This window comes from Canis lupus, chromosome 38, assembly GCF_003254725.2.
Source record: "Canis lupus dingo isolate Sandy chromosome 38, ASM325472v2, whole genome shotgun sequence".
Classification (NCBI taxonomy): Eukaryota; Metazoa; Chordata; class Mammalia; order Carnivora; family Canidae; genus Canis; species Canis lupus.
This window is the reverse complement of record NC_064280.1, coordinates 11,142,587-11,158,447: the sequence shown is the minus strand read 5'-3', so window position 1 is coordinate 11,158,447 and position 15,861 is coordinate 11,142,587. Positions and strand designations below refer to the sequence as shown.

At 38.1% G+C, this 15,861-nt stretch overlaps 1 long non-coding RNA gene across 1 annotated transcript; it reads left to right on the top strand.

Moving 5' to 3' along the window:
* The first annotated feature begins 8,201 nt into the window (after positions 1 to 8,201).
* Positions 8,202 to 13,068, top strand: LOC112643150 (uncharacterized). Its single transcript, XR_003125666.3, has 4 exons — positions 8,202 to 8,585; positions 9,576 to 9,698; positions 10,756 to 11,764; positions 12,816 to 13,068. It is a non-coding gene; the product is annotated as an uncharacterized LOC112643150 (long non-coding RNA).
* The last annotated feature ends 2,793 nt before the right edge of the window (positions 13,069 to 15,861 follow it).

Below are 15,861 nucleotides of genomic sequence, written 5' to 3'. Positions count from 1 at the left end.
GTCTAAGTGTTAGTTACTATGTTCCTTTTAGAGTTTGGATGGTGGCACCTGTGCCCAGTCCCAGGTCACAAGGTACAACACCTGAATATGACTCACATCTTAGCCTCTGCAAGACACATTGAACATTCCCAAAGTGGTATCTGATCTTTTACTCTGTTACCTCAGTAACAGAGGAGCTGGACAGTTTTGTTCTCTTTTCCATCCTATGTTAATGCTATCTTCTAAAAAAAAAAAAAAAAAAAAAAAGATATCCTCCTCTTCTGTTTATTTTCCTACTTCATAAATAGATTTTAAAAGATTTGGTTAAATTTAAATTTTTCTATAAGCCGGAGCTTATTTTAAACTTGTTTTGTTCTCTTGACATTGTGGCTTTTTTCCCATAATCACCCATGATCTTACAGCCTTCTTTCCAACATTTCTGAGTTCATCATAAAGCTCCCTGTCATTTGCATTAATTTAAGTGTCCTCTTTTTTCTTCTCACAAGAATAATATGTGATTATATTAGCATAACTTTTATAGTCTGCAGGTCTTCTTGAGTTATCAATATTCTTAAGACTCTTAGAACATAGGGTCATAAAAATATTTTCCTAGAACGTTTTATTATTATTATTATTTTTTTAATTTATTTATTCATAGAGATGCAGAGAGAGAGAGAGGCAGAGACACAGGCAGAGGGAGAAGCAGGCTCCATGCAGAGAGCCTGACATGGGACTCGATCCAGGGTCTCCAGGATCATCCCCTGGGCTGCAGGCGGGGCTAAACCGCTGTGCCACCAGGGCTGCCCTAGAACGTTTTATTATTGTAAAATTATTTATTAGTTATTATTAGCTGAACCACACATATTTTATGAATTTGTGGGTAAAAGTCAAGAGGTGTATAATAAGTCAATGGTCTGACTACTAGTAAACAACTAAATGTCTTGCAGATGGGGAGTGTGTATGTGCGGAGGTGGGGTGGGGTGGGAATAAAGATGTGAGGCATTCCCTGAATTTCCAGTGTAAACACTCCCACTATGGCTAATTTGAAGCAACCAGCATTACAATAGTGGACAGGGAGTAGGGGAGAGGTGAGAACAATGAGCTTCTGGGTGCTGGCATGAGCTGATTATATTAACAGTGCTCTATTTGCCCAATACTCCCTTCCACCCCTATCTCCTGAGTCCTCTCTCCTGGGGTGGCAACTTTCATCTGACATTTAGGCGTCTATCTATATATTGTTTGTATGTATGTATTAATAAGATTAAATAGCTCCTTTTGATCTTAGATATTAGACATTGACTTATTACTCTAATAGAGGAGGATTTAATTCTCTAACGCTGCCATCTCCCTTGCTTCCCTTCCCTCTGCCTTTCAGTTTTATTGAATAATAGTTTTTGTTTAAATCATTGTTTTACTTTATTATGTTTATGAATATATAATCCACATATTGTTGTGTACCATTATTACATTTTACTTCCTACTTTTTCCTAAATCTAATGGATACCTTTAAAAAATTTGCATAACTTTCCTTGTACCTATTGCTAACTTTTTCTACATCTTCCAATAGCTTGACAGGACTTCACAAAAGATTAATTACATCATATAAACTAATACTTTCGAAGTTTTCTTGGAATCTTTTCTTCTAGAGATTTCTTCTAACTGGATTGTCTATCCTCTAGTCCTACCCAATAATTCTCATTCTGGGACTTTTCCTGCTGCTCTCCTAAGAACTCTCTTTGCTTTTTTGCTTTTCTCATGGTTGGCTTACCTGTTTACCCATCTGATAGATCTTATTTGTCTTTCTAGGCGCCCTCTCCCTTTCTCTTTCTCACTGGAGTACATTCTCTTGTAGTCTCATCAAAATGAAAAGGCAACAAAATAGCTGAGAACATGGTATTAATGGCCTCAATATATTTACCTTGAGTCACACAGCTTCAGACCATGTTGTCTTTGCCTAGTGCACACCTGGTATTCTGAGATTCATCACTCTAGAGGAGGATTTTTAAATTTCTCTCCAGGTTTGTGCACCTGTTTCCGATTATCTAGTATCTAACCTTGTTGGTTTACTCTTTTTTTTTTTTTTTTTTTTTTTTTTAGTGAAGTGTATCTTATAACAACTTCATGAGAAAAGGAGATAAATATTTTAAGACTATGTATATCTGGAAATGTCTTTATTCTTCTATACTATTTAATTGACAGTTTGGGCATAAAATTTTAGAGTGAAAATCATTTTCCATCAATATTTTGGAGACAGTTTTCAATTGCCTTTTCTTATCAACCTCTGCTATTAAAAAATTTAAAGCCATTTTGGTCTCTTTCCATTTCATATAACCATCTTCCTCCTCTGGTTGTTTGTACTACACTCAGTGCTACACAATTGCTCTGAAATAGTGAAATGATATTCCTTAATTAGTGAGTTGACTTTCTTTAATTATGCTGGGATCTCAAAGGGACCTTTTAATCCTGCAACCTACGTACTCAAGATTCGGGAAATTTTCCTGAATTATGTCATTTACAATTTTGTTTTCCTTTTCTCTCTTGGTAGCACTTCTACATTTTGGAAACTGAGTTTTCTTAACTGATTTTCTAATTTTGTTTTTTCTCCCTGTTTCTATCATCTCCACCTTTTCACTTTACTTTCTGGGAGATTTTATCAATTTTTCTGTTTTATTCAATTTATAATTTTTTTCCTCATGTTATTATTTCCCAGAGCTCTTTTTTTTTCTCTGAAAGATTCTTTAATACACCCCCTTCTTTCTTATGTGGAATATATTTATTTCTCTGAGATTATTACTAACACATTTTTGAAGATTTTTTTCCTTCTCCATTGTATCTGTTTTCCTCAAAGATTCTTTATCTTTTCATTTATTTTGGTTTCTATGTCTCATGTTAGCAGTCTTTCTCAGAAGTTCAGCAATCCTTGATTATCTGCTCCTACTAAAGAGTGAGGGAGTAGGGCCCTAGGGTGGCTCAGTGATTGAATATCTGCCTTTGGCTCAGGGCATGATCCCAGGGTCCAGGAATCAAGTCCTGTATCAGGCTTCCTGCAGAGAGCCTGGTCTCTCTCTGCCTCTCTCTGTGTGTCTCTCATAAATAATAAATACAATCTTAAAAAAAAAAAAAGTGAGGGAGTAAAAATCAATTGGCAGCTTTGACCCTATGGATGGTACTTGTAACTAAAGACATATTGGGGGGTCATTTGTTGACATAGGTGGGCCATTTATTGGAGAAACGCTACGGTAAGTATGATTTAATATTTCTTCATGAGCTTGTTAGATTTTCACAAAAAAATAATCTTCTGAACTTCTGCTTGCAGGGATGAAGGCCAGTCAACGTTTTTGGAACCCAACAAGGAGGAAAGAAAAGTGGGGCTGGGAGTGGAAGAGATTGAACATTCAGCATCCAGCTTGGTTATTTTTTTGCTTTGGAATGATATGCCCACCCTCAATCATGGGGGATTACTATAGCCTGTAAAACCTCAGTTTTAACCTCTCCAAAGAATGAAGCTTCTATGTCTGATAAGATGGTCAGATAGGCACCGAAAAGCATTCCAAGTCTGATTTCTTAAATAGCTTTCAATAAGTCCTCCATGGTTTAACTCTTCCTCCCAGGTATCCCATGAAATCTGATGTTCCCAGTTCCTAGGCTACCTGGAAATTGTGTGTACAGATTGAGTTGTTGCTTGGCTGCCTCTTCCCAGTCATTGTTGATTTAAGGTTTGGCTTTATAGTTTGTTTTGTTTTTCCTGTCAGGTTAGTTAGAACTTGTATATTTATTTCTTTTCAATTTCTAAAAGTTTGTTGGTGTTTAATCTTCTCTATTCCCTCCATTCTTGTAGGTTTATGTCTAGTTAAAAAAAAAAAATCTGTTTACTGTCATTTATGTGGGGTTTATGGGGGGAACAGATCAGATGCCCAGTTAAATCTACCACCTGCATTCAAAGCCCTTTCTTTGAACTTTTTGAAATCTGCCTTTCTAAAGCACAGAGTGCATTCCTGGTGAGACCCAGGTCTCCACCTGATGATCATAGACTCTGCAAGTGCATGTTCATCACATCCCAGAGTTCCTGTCATTTCCACTTCACAGAGTCAGTTCTCTGCATTTGCTTGTCATTGTATCCATGGTTACAGTTCCCCTTGTTACTTACTCAAACTTCAGAGATAGAAAATAAAAAAGAAGCCATAGTATCTTTGTGCAACATATGCTGCCTTTCCTGGACAAAGGCTTCATTCAGAAGAGGAGACAGTCATGATTAGGGGGGAGATATAAGGAAATGAAAGAGTATAATTGATGCTGAGAGGGTCAAGACACTCCCTTAGCCAACAACAACTTTGCTGGTAAATGCTGGCTAATGGTTTTCTTGGAGGCTTAATCTCAAAAAGTGTTTCTCACTATCCAGAATTGAGTATTACATTTTTGAACAATTATAAAGATACGTGGGTCCACATGTATCCAAATTGTACTTGGAGTGAAACAGAAGCCCTTCCTTAATTCTGAAGACTGAAAAAAGGTACAGAACCTTATTTCCTTGGGCCCTAAAAGAGGAAAATAACCCCCAAACATTAGCAATAAATTCCAAATAGCATTTCCCCTACTACAATACCCCTAAAACCCAAACCTTCTCACTGGTATGAAGCAGGGAGGTCCAGTGTGACTCGCATCCAATCCTGAGCTTGCCCTAGAGGATCATCAGGACATTTCTTAACCCACCAAGGAATCAGGTCCGTGGATGCAGCAGGAGAATTATTGGCTTCAAAGTCAAGGCTTTAACTCTATCCCGCAGGAAGACACATACTGGTCAATGTCCTTGACCAAGTCACTTCCTACTCCTGAACCTCAGGTTCTCAGTCAATACCCAGGGAATGATACTTCTCTTTGCAGGAGTTTTGAGATTTAGTATTAATATTTGTAAAACATATAGCTCTTTGCTTACTAAACGTGGACGGCCAATTAATAATACCTAATGTTGGCATTTATAGATGATAATATAAGTTGAGAATTAATTATACTAAAATGTTTTAAAAGTAAATAGCTTCCATGTGTCTTCAATAAACCAAATAGTAGGTAATATTTTTATATCATCTTCATAAGTTAAACTGGCTAACAGTGCATTTCAGTTTCTATGACCAATGTGTCGAATTGTTTGGCTTGTGAAATATGAGTATGGTTTGAAAGTTACATGTGTCAAAGAACACATTCATTACTGCTAATGGAGTTCAAACTAAGTACCTTTTTAATGGTCAGGCTTGAAGCCTTTTCATTAGAAGATTTACTGTCTCATCAGTTGTAGGGTGAATAGCTATGCATTGTTTTTGAATAACTAATAATGATAAACATCTTAAACCAAAATTTAGACAACCTAATGTGCCCAATAATGAGAAGAGATAATATTAGCATTTAACTTTAAAATGACCTTTTATTCTGTCGCTAGCAGTTCATCACAGTTAAAAATCAATTCATTTCTTACTTGCCCATGGTGAAAATGCAACATAAAAGCTATAAAATGGACATCCACAGCGGTGGAGTAGGGAGCAAACAAGTCAGAGGGACATATAGGTGCCTTAGACAATTATATTGAATATTTCCTTATGTTGTTTTTTTATTTATTAAGTAATTGAAAATGTTGACTAATCAGGAGGGGGGAAAAACCGTACATGGATTGAACACTTAACTGTATCTCATTCACGAAGATAAAAAGCATCGGAAGACTCAGATCTTATCCATAAGAACTCACTATTTTTCCAGGTTTATTGAGAAATAATTGAGACACATCGTGTGTAGGTTTAAGGTCTACAACAGGATTGCTTGATTTACACGTGTTCTCAAACGATTACCACAATAGATTCAGCTAACGTTCATCTTCTCATTGAGATGCAATAAAAAGGAAAGAAAGGAAAAAAAAAATGCCTCCTTAGCATGAGAATTCTTAGTATTTGCTCCCTTAACAACTTTCCTATATGTATAGGACTGTGCTGTAGTCATCATGTGGTACATCCCATCCCTAATACTTATTTATCTTGTAAATGGAAGTATTTTACTTTTTGACCATCTTCCTTCAATTCTCCCTCCCTTCCCTCCCCTTCTGATACCACAAAACTGATATCCTTTTGTATGAGTTTAGTGGTTGGTCAGTCGGTCAATTGGCCACTTGGTTGGTTGGTTGGTTGATTGATTTAAGATTCCACATATAAGTGAGAGCATACAGTCTTTTTCTGCCTGACTTACTTCACTTAGCATCATGCCTTCAAGGGCCATCCATGTTGTAATGAATGGTAGGATTTCCTCATTTTTTTTTTTTTATGGCTGGATAATATTCTATACCATAACTGCTTTATCCCTTCATCTGCCAATGAACATTTAGGGTGTTTCTATTTCTTAACTATAGAAAATAATGCTGCTTGTGAACATGGGGGACAGACACCTTTTTAAGTTAATGTTTTTGTTTCATTTGGATATAATCCCAGAAGTGGAATTGCTGGATTATATGGTAGTTCTATTTTTAATTTTTTGAGAATCCTTTATATTCTTTTTCATCCTACCAATAGTGTACAAGAGTTCCTTTCTCTCTACATCTATTCCAGTATTTGTTGTCTCCTGTCTTTTTGATGATGGCCATTCTAATAAGCATGAAGTAATATCTCATGGTTTTATTTTTCATTTTCCTAATGACTAGTAATGTTAAGCAGCTTTTCATGTTCCTATTGACCTTTCTTTTGTTTTTTGTTTTTTTAAGATTTTATTTATTTATTCATGAGAGGCAGAGACAGGAGAAGCAGGCTTGGTGCAAGGAGCCTGATATGGGACTCGATCCCGGGACTCAGGGATCACGCCCTGAGCTGAAGGCAGATGCTCAACCACTGAGCCACCCAGGCATCCCCCTATTGACCTTTCATATATACTTTTTGTTTCTCATATATCTTCTTTGGAGAAAAGTTTCTTCAGGCCTTTTACCTACTTTTTAATTGGGTTATCTGGGTTTTTTTTTGCCATTGAGTTGTATGAGTTCTTTTTATAGTTAGATATTAATCCCTTATCAGATATATGATACAGAAAGTTATATATGCTTTGGAATTTTTTTTTCATATTCTATATAGATTGTCTTTTAACTTTGTTGATGGGTTCTTTTGCTGTGTGGAAGATTTTTAGTTTCTTTTTTTATTTTGTTTCCCATGTTTTAGGTGTCATATACAAAAAAAAAAAATAATTACCAAGATCTATGTGAAAAAGCTTTATTCTTGTTTCATTCTTGTTCATTCTAAAACCATTTCATGGTTTTAGGCTGTACATTTTTTAAGTTGCATGTAACTACTCTCTTTTACTGTTCTTAATTTTTTTTCTTTGTCTTTGAATTTTGACAATTTAATTATGTGTCTCAGTGTAGTCCTATAAACCTATTTGGATTTTTTGGATTGCCTGATCTGGATGTTCATTTCTCTTCTTAAGTTCAGGAAGTTTTCAGTTATTATTGTTTTAAATATACTTTCTGTCCCTTTCTCTTTCTCTTCTCCTTCTGGAATTCCCCAAGTGCAAATACTGTTTCTTTTCATGTGTTTCATAATTCTCATAGGATTTCTTTATTTCTTTTCTCTCTCTCTCTCTCTCTCTCCCTCTCTCTCTCTCTCTCTTTTTTTCTGTTCTGACTGAGTAATTTCCCATATCCTATCCTCCAGGTCACTGATTCTTTCTTGTGCATGCTCACATTTACTTTTAAGATTCTATTAAATTCTTCTGTTATTGTATTTTTCAACTCTAGGGTTTCTGTTTGTTTTTGATGGTTCTTATTTCCTTGATGAACTTCTCATTTTGTTCATTCATTGCTCTCCTAATTTTGTTTGGATGTCAGTTTTTTTGTTTGTTTTTGTCATTCACTAAACTCCCTTTGATGGTGTCATATTTATCTAATTTTTCATGATCCTTAATTCCTTATGTTGGCATCTGTGAATTTGAATAATCAAGTTTCTCTTACAGAATTTTATAGGTTTGCTAAGGCAGAGACAGTTCTTCATCCATCAGCTTAATTTTCATTTCTATGTGTGTTTCCTGATAATGTCCTTGGGCAATTGGGGCCTACTAGTATAGTCTATTTTGGGGGAACACAACTGTTTGAGTTCTAGGGATGGTGGTTGTGCTACTGGCTGCAAACAGTTGGCTAAGACAGCTGGCTTGGTTCCCTATGCAAATGAGGCTCTAAGATAGGTTCCATGGTTGCCTGGATTCTCTGGCCAGGCTTCCGAGATAGTTGGGACTGGGTACTCTATTGAGTAGTAGATGAGACTATGAATTAGCTTTCCTGCCCTGACAGAGCATAAAGACAAAACCCAGGGCCTATACAGTTCATTGCTTGTGGACCTAAATCAGTCCAGAGTGTGCACTAAATTCCCTGGTCACATGAAGTTGCCAGTTTTGATCTGCAGATGAGGAAGCCATGAGCTGTAGTCTCTGTTCAAATGCCACCATACGTAGGACTGTTGAATGATCTGTGAAGCTTTCTATGTGCTCTGGTTAGGGTTCCTGCTTTGACAGGCTGAAGGCTGTATTAAGCAGTGAGTAGGGCTATGAATTAGGCTTCCTTTCCAGGTGCAGTGGAAGAAGCAGATCCAAAGCAGGTAAAGCTTTTTGTTGTCTTAATTCAAGCCGACCTGTATTCCAAGTTTCCTGACTCAGGAGAGCCACTGGCTTTGCTCTGCAAGCTATCAGCTCAGCCTGTCCAGTACTCAGTTTAAGGGCTGCTGGGCTACACAAAATCCAGGAGTTGTCTCCAGCCCTACTGGTCTATGGGGTTAGAAAAACACTCTCCATGGTGGGTGGGGCTATGTCTCAGCTCCCTTGCCTAAGCGGGAAGTGGAGAGTCCTCTATAGGCAAGTCTCAATTTTCCAATTACACTTTCTGGTTGTGAGGGGTGGGGAGATACCTTCAGTCTTGGTTATGAATTACTTCCTCTGCCTGTGCACAATATGAGAAAAGTGTGCCTGGTAAGGGCTTTGCTCTGAGACAATCAGCTCTGCTCATCTGCCTCTAGTCTCAAGCACCGCTGAGCTACACAGCTTCGATGCCTTGTTATTAACCCTTTTGGTCAGATGGTGTCAAAAGGCACCCTTCACAATGGGTTAAAATGGGGCTCTAGGCTAAGCCAAACTTCTTGTTTGAGGGGCTGAATCAGCCAGGTCTGCCCTCTGAAGAGTTCCCTAAGCAGAGGGCACCCTTGACTTGGTTCTACAGATGAGCAAAACCTCTAATTGGGACTAATACTTGAGAAATACAGATATAAATTTGGTCCACTAAGGTCTGTGTGATGGTTGTTGTGCGCCCCTCTCTGCCTTTTCCTACAGTCAGATTCCTTATGGTTGAACCCAGCACATTCATTTGGGGCTAGTTGTCCCCCTGGGTTCTTTTTCTCCACTGGAGGAAATTAGTGCTTAGGAGAGACTTCTCCTCTTGATGCTGTGTTGGCCTTGGGGGAAGACTGTACGTGTGGTCACTTCCCTTAACTTTCTATTACAGTCTGTCTCGGTCTCTGTGGTGTAAGGATTGCTTTAGCCTCGCCTCTGTGTTCTAGGATTCTCTCAGTGATGTCTTGTTCTTGAATCAATGTTAGTTGTTCGTCTGAAGAGGTGGAGTGAAGTCAGGAACAACCTATGCCATTGTCTTGGTGACATCACAAGAACTCACTTTCGGTGAAAGATGACTGCACTGCAGGATGCTACGTGCAACAGCTGAGGTGAGTTCCAGGTACTTTGCAGGAATGGAAGAGGGTTCACTCCAGGCAGAGCATTCAGGGAGGGTTTCGTAGTGATTCTGGAGGAATAACATGAAGAAAGCAATCAAATAAAGTAACCCGGTAGAAAGCTGTGTCAAAAATGTAAGCAGCAGTGAAGTAGATGCTTTAAGAATTACCATTTTGAATTGTTTTGAAACCCAGTAAGCAAACAACACTGCCGAAAAGGTTTCAGGGATTATAACAGCATACACTCCTATTGATTTCCATTTGACTATTTCTTGCTAGAGGTAATGTCAAACAAAAATATAGTTTTTATTTGGATTCATTGTTCTATCTATTCCTGCTTGGTGCTGCAAAACCGAGCCCATGGCCATATAGCACTGGGGAAGCCCCACTGATGATGAAAGCCTTTGTCCCAAATGCTTTACTCTTCAAGCACCGGATTTTCTCCAAGCCTGCATTTCTGTCATGTGTCAAACAATTCCTTAGTCTTTCTTTCTTTCTTTTTTTTTTTTTTTTTTAAGTCTTGACCTATTTTTTTTTTCTCCTGTGTCTTTTTCTCTCTTTGCTATATTTCTGTCTCTTGATGTCTGTTTTCCACCTGTTTTTTGCCTCCAGGAGAGACATCAGGGGCAATGATCAGAAAGCCATCCTGTGTCCTTCTGCTACACACAACTGGATCTCCAACTCCACTATCCCAACACTTGAGTGTCCTCCAGTTTGGGCTAAGGACACTACAAGAATAATTAATACCACCCACGTTGTTGAAAGTGGAGAGAAGAGGGGTGGAACTTTATTTTTACCATTTCGGTGAAGATACAATCTCCCCAGTACCCTTCTACTCATACACTCACCTCTTCTCCTTCATTGCACACTTTTCTTTTTCTCCCTTTTAGAATCATTGTGAAATATGCCTTTAAAGAAAATCAAAGTGAGAAGATTGCCTTCTCACATACTGCTCCATTTTTGCAGGTCCCCTGACATGACAGCAAGTGTCAGCATCAATCTCTCCTTCTTGAATCATTGATTTTTTAATCCCATATTCTTCTACCCACAGCTACTAATTGCAGCTGTCTGTCACTCTGGCTTGGATGGAGAAGAAAGGCTATCGTTTCAGTGAGTGAATTTGATGGGATGCAAAGAGATGCTGCAGTTGAACTCTGCCTCCAGCCAGTTTTTCCAGAGACCAAATATTAGACCTACCTGTTTAGCTAGATGCCAGCCAACTTAGTAAGAGGAAGATGCACAGAGCACATACATACAGACACTCATTCTAGGTCTCTTCTTTTTTCTAGATTTGTCTTTGTCTCTGGGCGTTCTCCGTTTCTCTTCATTATTTTCCACACTTTAATTTTTTATTTTGTTTAGCTTATGTTTTGCCGAGAAGACATAAAGCATCTTTTAAGCATCACAACTATTGCATAAACCAAGCTGCCTTGAAGCTATTTTGTACATATGTTTTTCATTTACTGAAGGCAGGGGGTGCTATATGCAAAGAAATTAGCTTCAGTAACTAGGTAACATTTCCAAAGAGACACCTGCAGACATTTATAGTGCCACATTATAGAATTGCTTTAAAATGTATCATTTCTCTCAGATGCTGCCAAATGTACTATGATGCATGTCCTTACTGAGGTATGCAGACAGCAAATGTCATACACATATTCTTCTCATCGAAGAAGCAATGTGTTGTAACTAATAATGATTTCTCCAAATCGCAGATTAATTGGTGTGCAATTAATTTGGCATATCCTAAATGTAGCAGAGTATCCTTCACCTGAGTACATCTACAGCAATAAAACATTTTCACAGATAATATTGCTGGAATGCCCAAATAACATCCTTGTCAATAAGAACTCCACAATCTTCCACTGACCAGATAAATGAGAAGCCAGAGAAAATATGAACTAAACATCTCATTGTTTTTCCTTCCAAATAACTTACATATTTTGACATTTTTCCTCAAATGGAGAAGATTTTGAAATATCTCCCTATATAACTTGGAAATGGAAAAAGGAAAAATAAGGTGCAGTGAACATGATTCACATGAATTACAAGTACAAAAGGTAAAATGTAGTACAGAGTATTACATAATTTCAAAAGCTTACTAAAAGAGCTAGAACTACAAACTTTGAAAGGTCAGTGAATATTGCAGTGTTTTGACATGCCATAGGGATAAAAAGACTCAAGGACAGGCAATTTGACTTGTTCAAAAAAAGGTATTATTTCTCTAAAACATTCACTTTAGATATTTTCCCATATTACAGTTATCTGTGGACTAAATTGTACAGGATAGACATGCAAGACACTTCAAAAACTTCTTTGCAGCAACCAAAGCCCAATATCAAAAATGAATTATCTAGGATAAAGTATTCATTTTTGCGTTCAAATCTTTCCAGGCGTTCAGAAGATGCCAGAGTAAATTTGAATGTTTGGTGGGACTAATAGAAGGTCAGATCAGAGAGAGTGAATCTTTAGGGCTAGTTTCTAGATACCCAGATTCAACCATCTAAATCTGATGCAGTTTTTTTTTTTAAGTTCAAAATGTTGAGTAATAAGATAATTAAAACCACCAATTATTAGTATTGATCCAATCAATTTTTGTTGAGTCAGTGATGAATAGTAATTTGTATTTACTGATCTTCTTTGTATTTGCGAGTTTCTCAGGTTAGAACATTTGTAAAAACTAGTGTCACATTCAATACAAAACTGAGACTGCTTTAATACCTAGCAATAAATTCATTGACTTGTTAGATTGTTGAGGGGACAGCTTGCACTAGAGAGTATAGCCACTAACCTGCTGACACAATATTCCAGAAAATTAAGGAGAAAATAAGTAATGATAGCACAGTAGTAAAGCAAGAGCAGAAAAAAAAATTAATATATTGCATTTGTAATGACTATAAGGCAGGGTGTAGTAGAGAATGGATGCCATGATTGCTACTGATTTTCATATTGGGGAGCTTCAGACAGTAGTTCTAATCAAGATAAGTCAAGATATAACGTATTATATCTTTAAAATATTGACCCATATACTATAAAATACATTTGTTTCTGTATAAGAGATGATTACTTATGCCCACTTCATGAAATACTGTGTTGGTTCTTTGGCGGCAGTAAAAGGGAAATAGAAAGATAAAGAAGACACATTCCATATCCTCAAGAGTGTTTATCGTCTAATGGAGGAAACCAGAAATCAATCAAATAATAGGATTGCAGGACAGAGGAAGAGAAAAGACAACTGCTGGATGTGAACTGATTAGAACAATTTCAATCTGGTGAAAAAAAAAAAAAAAAAAAACCAGAGACAGAAATAAGAAATTTCTAGGTTCAGAAATTGGCCCAGCTTCTCACTAGCTCTGTGATCTTTGGGCTTGTTCTTAATCCCTCTGAGCTGGTTATCTCATCAATAAAACAGAGATAAAACTGCCTTTCATTTTGTCATTATGAGGATTAACATTAACAAGAAAGTGTATGTAAAAGTACTTGACTCGTGTTAAACACACAAAATTGGTACTCCTCTCAAAATCTGTGCTGATGCAAGTCCTGGTTAACTGCTGACTCTGCTTCTGTGATCAGAGGCATCAAAGCAGACTCTGATTGGCTCCCTTTCCTCCTCAATCCTCCTCTGCTTTTTATGCTGGTTTAAAGGCAGAAGTCCATTACATGGATGGGTGGGAGAGAAAGGTTTATGTGGCCAGAGGAAGTAGAGAAAAACAAGATCTGGCTTAAATCCTGACTTATCAGGGATACTTCAGTTGAGGGAACATGACAGGCACCCAGTGGCCAGAATGGCATAAATGAGCTCAATTTAAAGAAAGGGGATATAATGGGATATGAGGATTGAAAGTCAAACCAAATACCATAATGTTGAATTCCCAGCTGAACTAAGGCTCTTTAGTTTATTTCTCGCCAGGTTTCAGATGAGAAGCCAACATAGGACTGAGCCTGCAAGAGTGGGCAGCTAGTCTCAATTGTGAGCAGGAGTCTCTGGCAGCGGGGAACCAGAAAGACTCTGACTTGCATGGAAAAGGACAGATATTCACACAAATTCATTCTTAATAACCAGTATTGATTGACCACTTACTATTTTAGGTGCTGGAGACATAAAAAAAAAAAATAGATCCACATTCATGAAACATATTCTAATGGAAAGTCAGTCCAGAATCAAGGCAACCAGTATGCTAGTTGGTAATAAACGATAAGGAATAAAATCAGTGGGGAGAGGAAAACAGGCATTTCTAAGGGTGTAAAATCCTATGTTGGGCAAGAGAGGCCCCAGTGATAGGTAACATTTGAGTAAAAATGCAAAAGAGTTGGAGGCAAGCATTGCTAAGACACCTGGGGCAAGAGAATTTTAAGCGAGGGAATAACTCATGTAAAGCCCTGAGGTAGGAGGGAGCTTGCTTCCTGTTTGAGGAGGAGCAAAGGGCATCAGTGCTGATAGAATGAAGCAGATAAAAGGGATGTAAACAGGAGATGAAGTTAGAGAGGTAGCGGCACCATACCTGCTCTATAGATTTAGAGGCCAGCCCCCTCGGGATAAGAGGGACACTGATTGGTAGCTTTATCAATCGGCAACGGTTCACAGTAACTCAGTGTAAAGAATCATTTCCAAATCTATCAGCTTGGCAACAATCATCTGTTCTCACTCCTGCATGTTTGGCTGGGTTGGTCAGCTGATCTAAGTTCTCAAATGAGCTTCTTCCCAAGATGAAGAGCACAGGTCTGTTCTGTGTCTCTTATGCTCCGCAGACCCAGGGGCTACCCCTTTCTTTGTTCGCCCCTCCAGAGCCCTAGGGCATTTCAAGTGTAATAATAAACCAGTGAACTGTGAAAACAAAATTGTTCTTTCATAGCAATGCCTGAGGTCTATGGCAGAAGGTTCAAATGCACAGGGGTAGTTTAAGTTTCTGCTTGCCTTGCATCTACTGATATTTCATTGGCCAAAGAAGTCATATGGTTGAGTCCAAAGTCAAGATGCCAGAGGATGCCCTCCACCTCTAGTGGAAGAAATGTAAAGTCATGTGATAAAGGATATGGATGCGAGGGCTGACTATTGTGGCCCATGGTCCAATCTATGACAGAGATTCGAGCAAAGGAATGACATACTAACTTTGGTTTTAACGGGATCACTCTATCCTCTGTTGAAAAAGGGAGGAAAGAATTTGGAGGAGGATCAGTCCAACAGTGATGAAGGTGGCTCAGATCAGAGTAATTAGCAGTGCAGATAGCAAGGAAGTTTGCAATTCAGGTTATGTTTTGAAATTACAGCATGACTTTTCTCAAAGAAAAATCACAACAGGCAGATTAAACAGGCAAAGGAGGCTTTATTCAATACTATTGCAATAAGGGAGAGAGATTGAACTCAAGTCTGCTATTGAAAAAAAAAAGAAAAGAAAGCACTAGGACAAGCTAGTGGAAAAGTGCAAGAGGGGAAATCGGTGATTTGGGCACCTGTATTTGCTAATTGTTCCTTATCAAAGTCAGGCTTCTATCCTCCCAGAGACACCAGGAGATAAAGGCACCATCTCCTTCAATGATTCCATTGCAAAATGAGGGCTTCCAGATCCCTGAGAAAGAGACTCCTGGCAAAACTGGCAAAAGACTAGGATAAATTTTATCTCCATTTCAAAGAGATAAAGAAATTGTAATTACAAATTTTCTAAAGTAATGATCTATGAAAAGAGAAGTCAGGGACCTACAGTCAGGAAGAAACCTGTCTCAAGCTTAGTCACACCAAAGGGAACATTATGGCCGTCTTGGGCACAGTTAAGTGCATGGTCTCTGGCATGAGATTATCTGGGATAAATTCTGACTCCTCTACTTTCTCACTTGTGACCTAGAGCAGTTACTCAACATCTTTGTGCCTTGGGTCATTGTTGTTGTTGTTGTTCATTTATAAAATGGGCACATTAGGGATGCCTGGGTGGCTCAGCAGTTGAGCATCTGCCTTCAGCTCAGGGTATGATCCCAGAGTCCCAAGATCGAGTCCCACATCGGACCCCCAATGAGGAGCCTGCTTCTCCCTCTGCCTATGTCTCTGTCTCTTGATGTGTCTCTCATGAACAAATAAATAAAATCTTAAATAAATAAATGGGTACGTTAAAGTGCCAAAGCCATAGGATTACATGAGGATTAAAGTAGTTAATATGTATGTACA